We start from the raw sequence: 7332 nt of genomic DNA on the forward strand, positions 1-7332 counted from the left end.
CAAATAGGAAGAGAGGAAGTCAAATTGTCTCTGTTTGTAGATAACATGATTGTATATTTAGAAAACCCCATGTTCTCAGCTCAAAAACTCCTTATGCTGATAAACAGCTTCAGCAAAGTCTCAACATATACATCAATGTGCAAAAATCACAAGCATTCCTATACACCAATAATAGACAAGCAGAGAGCCAAATCATGAGTGAAGTCCCATTCACAATTGCTTCAAAGAAAATAAAATACCTCTGAATACTATTTACAAGGGATGTGAAGGACCTCTTCAAGGAGAACTGCAAACCACTGCTCAAGGAAATAAGAGAAGACCGAAAAATGGAAAAGCATTCTGTGCTCATGGATAGGAAGAATCAATATCATGAAAATGGCCATACTACCCAAAATAATTTGTAGATTCAATGCTATTCCCATCAAGCTACCATTGATTTTCTTCACAGAACTAGAAAAAAAACCAAAAAAAAAACCCCCCCAAAAAAAACAAAAAACAACAACAACAACAAAAAAAAAAAACAAAAAACTTTAAGTTTTATATGGAACCAAACAAGAGCCCATATAGCTAGGAAAATCTTAAGCAAAAAGAACAAAGCTGGAGGCATCACACTACCTGACTTCAAACTATACTACAAGGCTACAGTAACCAAACCTAACCAAAACAGCATGGTACTGGTACCGAAACAGTTATATAGACCAATGGAATAGAACAGAGACGGAGACCTCAGAAATAACACTACACATCTTCACCCATGTGATCTTCAACAAACCTGACAAAAACAAGCAATGGCGAAAGGATTACCTACTTAATAAATGGTGCTGGGAAAACTGGCTAGCCATATGGAGAAAACAGAAACTGGACCCCTTCCTTACACCTTATACAAACATTAACTCAAGATAGATTAAAGATTTAAATGTAAAACCTAAAGCTATAAAAAGCCTAGAAGAAAGTCTAGGCAATACCAGTCAGAACATAGGCATAGGCAAATGCTTCAGGACTAAAATACCAAAAGCAATGGCAACAAAAGTCAAAATTGATAAATGAAATCTAATTAAACTAAAGAGCTTCTGCTTGGCAAAGGAAAATATCATCAGAATGAACAGTCAACCTACAGAACTGGAGAAAATTTTGCAATCTATCCATCTGAAAAAGGTATAGTATCTAGAATCTACAAGAACCTTAAACAAATTTACAATAAAAAGAAAACCCATCAAAAAGTGGGCAAAATATATGAACAGACACTTCTCAAAAGGAGACATTTATGTGGCCAACATATACTCATCATCACTGATCATTAGAGAAATGCAAATCAAAACCACAATGAGATACCATCCCATGCCAGTTAGAATGGCAATCATTAAAAAGTCTGGAAACAACAGATGTTGGCTAAGGTGCGGAAAAATAGGAATGCTTTTGCACTCTGGGTGGGAGTGTAAATTAGTTCAACCATTGTGGAAGACAGTATGGCGATTCCTCAAGGATCTAGAATCAGAAATACCATTTGACCCAGCAATCTCATTACTGGGTATGTACCCAAAGATTATAAATCATTCTACTAAAAAGACACATGCACACGTATGTTTATTGCAGCACTATTTGCAATAGCAAAGACTTGGAACCAACCCAAATGCCCATCAATGATACACTGGAGAAAGAAAATGTGGCACGAATACACCATGGAACAATATGCAGCCATAAAAAAAGAATGATTTCATGTCATTGCAGGCATGTGGATGAAACTGGAAACCATCATTCTCAGCAAACTAATAGAGGAACAGAAAGCCAAACACCACAGGTTCTCACTCCTAAATGAGTGCTGAACAATGAGAACACATGGATACAGAGAGGGGAAGATCACACACCAGGGCTTGTTGAGGGGTGGGGACAAATGGGAGGAGAGCACTAATTAGGACAATTACCTAATGCATGTGGTAGACTCAATCTGTAAAAAGAGTGGGCCTCTAACCTAACTTGGCCAAAAATCCCTCTCGTTTGTTTTCTCTAATAAACCTGTCTTAACTATCAAAAAGAAAAAAAAAAGAAAGAAATAGATTTTTTGATATTTCAAGTAGCTGTTCCAAGATCATGCAGCTGGTGAGATGGGAAGCTGAAATCTGACCCTGTGCCTCTGTAATTTATGACCAATATGTTTTAATCCTAATATTATCATAATGAAAGTCAACCAACAAGAAAACAATCATGTGACTTTCATACAATCGTAATAGTATTCATTTAAGTCACGATTATATTAGGAATAATATAAAAATACATGCATATAAATGTATAAAATGTGCATCTTGTTGTTTAAATGGTTAGCTCCTTAAGGGCGCTAAGTACATTTATATTGTACTTAGTATCATTATTTGTTTAATAAATTTATATTAATGGTGAATGTTGTCTTATTATCACATTGACCCCCACACCAGATTTTCCTTTAGGATACAGTCACTTTATGTAAAATTTAAAATAAAAGTATTTAACTAAAGTGGTTTATTGAAATGTCTAGTGCTTAGTAGATTTTGGCCACAGAGATCAAATAGCATTGTATTATTTTGTCCAATTTGTTATACATTCTATTGACTCCGGTATAACTTAACTAGAATTTAGCAGAAAAATATTACTCCAGGCCTGGTCTACAATGGTTACATATAAATGTTTAATATCATTCAGTCCACATTAGATAAGGCACATTTCTTTATTTTTCTGTATGACTGTAAACCAAATGTTAAATTTATTTTCCAGATGTGACAATTTTGATTCAAACCACATGTTTTGTATTACAACTACTACCTTGCTTCCTCCTCCTCAGAGGTTACTCGTCAAAATTGATTAATCTTTTCTGAAATGATTTGATACAAATTTCCTTTATCTCATTTGAATATACTGTATAGAAATATCATCTAAACAGGTTATTTTAATATATAAAATGACTTTTAAAAGATTCAGTGTGTTTTATAATTGCATTACAATTATACAGATGATTTAGTGTATTCCCACTACTATGGTATTTTCTGTGTGAAATTTGTTTTATAATTTTATGTAAATAAATGTACTTCAATGTGAAACTGATGTGAAGCTAGGGAGGCTGTAAAAAGTTGTAGTCTTTATAGTTTTTTCTCAAGCCTTAACCAAAATATGTCTTTACAGGATATTTTCCTTTGAATAAGCAAAGTCTTTGTTAGGAATATTTATTTTAACTTGCTAAAATGCAAAATAAAATGCCAATTATAGATTGCCTGTGCTATCACAGCATCTTTAGAGCACCACTAGTTTATGACGGTCATCTCCATTTTTCTGTCTCAACCCCACCCACCTTATGTAAACCATTATCAACTCTTCCTTTCCTGTATGTATCCCCCCATTTGTTTGTTTACCTCATTTCTCACCAATCCTGCAGTTTATGTTAATCCTATTTCTTTACGTCCAGACTATTAAAATAGCTGAGGTTTCACTGCATCTAATATTCTCCTCCACCATTCACCCTGAACTTAACAATAAATCTCTTTTTTCCCTAAGACTACACCTTATAGCCTTTCTTCTCAAAATTTTCAATGGATTCTTAGTGCCAAGGAAGATGTTAAGTACCTCATTCTTGAATTCCAGACACTAAAAAAGTAGTGTTTTCCTAGCTTTACCGTCCATTATTTTCCTACATTGGAACCATTGAAACTGCACAACTTTATACATTATATTTTGATTGTATTTTTCACCACTATTCTTTTATCACACCATTACCCTTAAATGTGAAACTGCTTTATTTCCACAATTTTCCCTCTCTAAATTCTACTCTTCAAGCTCTAGCTAGCTTAAATCTTGCTTATTTCAAAATGTCATTTTTAGGCACTCCAGGCAAAAGTGTTATTGTTCCTACTCTAAATGTCTATGTAATTCAACATCTGTCTACACTTATGGATGTATTATTTACTACTCCATACAACTGTAAAAGCAATGCATATTTTAATTTCTAGATTTATTTTAAGAATTTATTCTTGTCACCCTGGTTCTTAAAAGGTGATTTGCTGACATTGAATATCTATTTGATGAATGGAGATGCCATTTCCCTAATAAGAAAAATGTAAAATGATGGAAAATTATTCAAAAGACAGAATTAATTAATGATACTACAAATGGTTTCCTCCTACATAAAGTCTTTGTGCTTATGTCAAGTATTTCTTCATTGATATTATGGTTGAACATTTATTGAGCATAGAAAATAGGTTTTGCACAGCACACAACCCAATAGATATTATAGTTTCTGTTCAATGAGCTTGAAATATTCCTAATACGAATAAGGCCCAAAAGAATATGAATGGCACACGTCAAAATGATATTCCTTTTGTCATCCCCTTCATTTCCATTTCTTCTATGTTTTCTTGAGTTTTGATCCTCTTTTCTCATGACTGGATGATTACAACTGCTTCCATACAGGTTTTCTTTCCAATACCATTTCCCCCCATGCTTATCTCTCTCAAGTCTTAAGTATACAGAATATTTTCATTCAGATTCTTCCCTTAATAAAAAAACATTGAATCATTTCCAAATTTTACTATATAATGTAAATAGTAGATAGTTCCTAAACACTAATGTCATTATCAGATCAAATAAATCCCTCATTTTTTTTTTAATCCATCCAGGCTTGTTCCCAGTACTTTTAGAAATGTTATTATTGCCCCATCTGACGCCAAGCCTGGTGTCACATCCATCTCTTATTACTCCCCTGAGTACTCTATTATTATTATTATTATTATTATTATTATTTGAGACGGAGTCTGGCTCTGTCGCCCAGGCTGGAGTGCGGTGGCCGGATCTCAGCTCACTGCAAGCTCCGCCTCCCAGGTTTAGGCCATTCTCCTGCCTCCGCCTCCCAAGTAGCTGGGACTACAGGCGCCCGCCTCGTCGCCCGGCTAGTTTTTTGTGTTCTTTAGTAGAGACCGGGTTTCACCGTATTAGCCAGGATGGTCTCGATCTCCTGACCTTGTGATCCGCTCATCTCGGCCTCCCAAAGTGCTGGGATTACAGGCTTGAGCCACCGCGCCCGGCCTGAGTACTCAATTATATCAAAACTCGCATACATATTTGATATGCTTAACTTTTTCCTTTCTAGTCCCTCATTTTCAATTATGCCTAAAGATTCTGAACTATGTCTCATCTTAAAAATTAAACTAATGAAACTAACTAAAAGACCTCGGAATATACACTCCTTCTAGCATCCCAGAATGCCTGTTCTCCCTATCATATCCAATTGAAATTAAGACTTTTTATTGCAAGTTATAAGTCTTAAATTTGTTTTAAACAGAAAATGACATGTCTATATCATGCAACTTAAAATTCAGTGTAAGTCCTGTTCTGGCTTGGCTTGATAGGAAAGCTCAGTGGAAGTGACCAGTTGCATTTTGTCTGACACTGTAGACTGCCTATGCCCATGTTTCAGTCTTTCCACAAGCCTGCTTTCTACATAATGGTATAATAGACATAAGAGCTAAAGATTTCATGTTTTTAACCACCATAACTTGGGAAACATGAGATACATTTCCATCTTTGGAACTCAAACTGTCAAGATCAGCTCAGTTGGGGAGACCCTAACCCAGCGGCGCTAGAGGAATTAAAGATACACATACAGAAATATAGAGGTGTGGAGTGGGAAATCGGGGTCTCACAGCCTTCAGAGCTGAGACTCTTGAACGAGATTTACCCACATATTTATTGACAGCAAGCCAGTGATAAGCATTGTTTCTATAGATTATAGATTAACTAAAAGTATTCCTTATGGGAAATAAAGTGATGGGCAGAAATAAAGGGGTGGGTCTGGCTGGTTATCTGCATCAGGAGCATGTCCTTAAGGCACAGATCTCTCATGCAATTGTTTGTGGTTTAAGAATGCCTTTAAGTGCTTTTGCACCCTGGGTGGGCCAGGTATTCCTTGCCCTCATTCCGATAAACCCACAAGCTTCCAGCGTGGGCGTCATGGCCATCATAAACATATCACAGTGGTGCAGAGATTTTGTTTATGGCCAGTTTCGGGGCCAGTTTATGCCCAGATTTTGGGGGACCTGTTCCCAACACAAACATAGGTCAATGACATGCATGGACTCTATTTTGTTACTTGCCAACCCCTGAAGGAGTTACCTGTCTATGCATGTGGGAAATTCATGCTAGCTACTAGCTTGAGATGACTTTTAATGCTGGTGTGAGATAAATATTGGTGAGATTGTAAGAGAGGTATATTTCACAAAGAAAAAGCATTGAATACTGATAAAATAATAAATTATAGATGTGTGGGGGCAAAGAACAAATACATATTATGCTAGGTAAGTGTCTTGAATAAGTTGTCAATAGTGCATACTTTCCTTCCAATTTACACATCAGAAAGCTACAATCCATCAATTTATTAAAATTTCTGTAATCATATCCACATTTGGTTAATGACTACTTTTTGAAAACCATTAACTCCTTTAATAAATATTAAGAGCACCTTATGTCCTTGCTACTGTTAATATGTACTTTGGATAGATTCATAAAGCAAGTAGATAGTAGTCATTGCCCTAACAGAGCTGGCATCTGGCAATAGGAGACACTGATATGCATTAGACATGCTAAATTAAGAAAAGTATAAATATACAGGCTTGTCATGAAGCAAATGACATTTGAACAAGAGAGTAAAATAAGTGAGAGAATTTGCTAAGTGACTGAGGAGGTTCAGGTTTCCAGGCAATGACAAGAGTGACTACTAAGATCCCATGGGAACAAAATGTCTAGAGGTAAAGTAACAAACAATAGGGAGGGTTTGACTCCAGTGAAGTGGCCTCATGAATTGCAGAAAACATTTGTGTTTAGATCCAGGCATAATCAGACAGAAAATCATAGTAAGGATTACAGACTTTTCTCTGAGTGGTGTCAACAGGAATTCAGGATATGAACGGAGAGGTAGTGGGATCTGATTTGTATTTTAAAGAAATTGTACTCATATGTTGAGAATACTGTAGGGGGGCAGGAAGAAAGATCTACAGAAAGGTTGATAATCCCAGGGAGGTATTACAGGGGTTCTGAACAGAGTGGAGGTTGTGAAGGTGATGTGAGGGTATAAGTTTTAGATACATTTTAGTGGAAAAGCTGTGAGGATTTTCTGATGGCTTGAATAAGTCATGTCAGAGAAAAACAAAGGAAGTATGAGCCATTTTAACTTATTTAGCCTCAGCAATTGCAATCAAGAAATTTTCTTCTACTGAAATAGAAAGACAATAACTTGAACCAGCATAGTATGATGAAGATATTGTTATTGATTTATTAAATTTGGGCTATGAAATGAATACTTATCAAATTTTATATCCA

Source organism: Rhinopithecus bieti, unplaced genomic scaffold, assembly GCF_001698545.2.
Source record: "Rhinopithecus bieti isolate Rb0 unplaced genomic scaffold, ASM169854v2 scaffold_53640, whole genome shotgun sequence".
Lineage (NCBI taxonomy): Eukaryota > Metazoa > Chordata > Mammalia > Primates > Cercopithecidae > Rhinopithecus > Rhinopithecus bieti.